At 49.8% G+C, this 201-nt stretch overlaps 1 protein-coding gene across 1 annotated transcript in view; it reads right to left on the bottom strand.

The window, feature by feature from the left end:
• Nucleotides 1–201, bottom strand: part of LOC119588271 (glycine-rich cell wall structural protein-like) — a 10,865-nt gene that overhangs the window by 1,023 nt on the left and 9,641 nt on the right. The gene's annotated exons all lie outside the window — the stretch shown is intronic.

Genomic DNA, 201 nt, shown 5'->3' with positions numbered 1-201 from the left:
GCATGACCTCTGATTCCACTTACTTCTCCACCCGAGTGCCCGTCTCCAAATCCACTTACTTCTGCTCCGCTGCTGTCGTATCCACCCTCTCCTCTACCTCTGTTATTTCTTCCACTTCCTCCACCGTCGCTGATTCCTCCGCTAAATCCACTTTCGGCTTCTCCACCTTTATGCTTTGCGAATCCAGTTTCTTTCGTATTT

The sequence above is a fragment of the Penaeus monodon genome, chromosome 23 (assembly GCF_015228065.2).
Source record: "Penaeus monodon isolate SGIC_2016 chromosome 23, NSTDA_Pmon_1, whole genome shotgun sequence".
Classification (NCBI taxonomy): domain Eukaryota; kingdom Metazoa; phylum Arthropoda; class Malacostraca; order Decapoda; family Penaeidae; genus Penaeus; species Penaeus monodon.
Note: the sequence above shows the minus strand (reverse complement) of the source record. Positions and strands in the feature narration are given on the sequence as shown.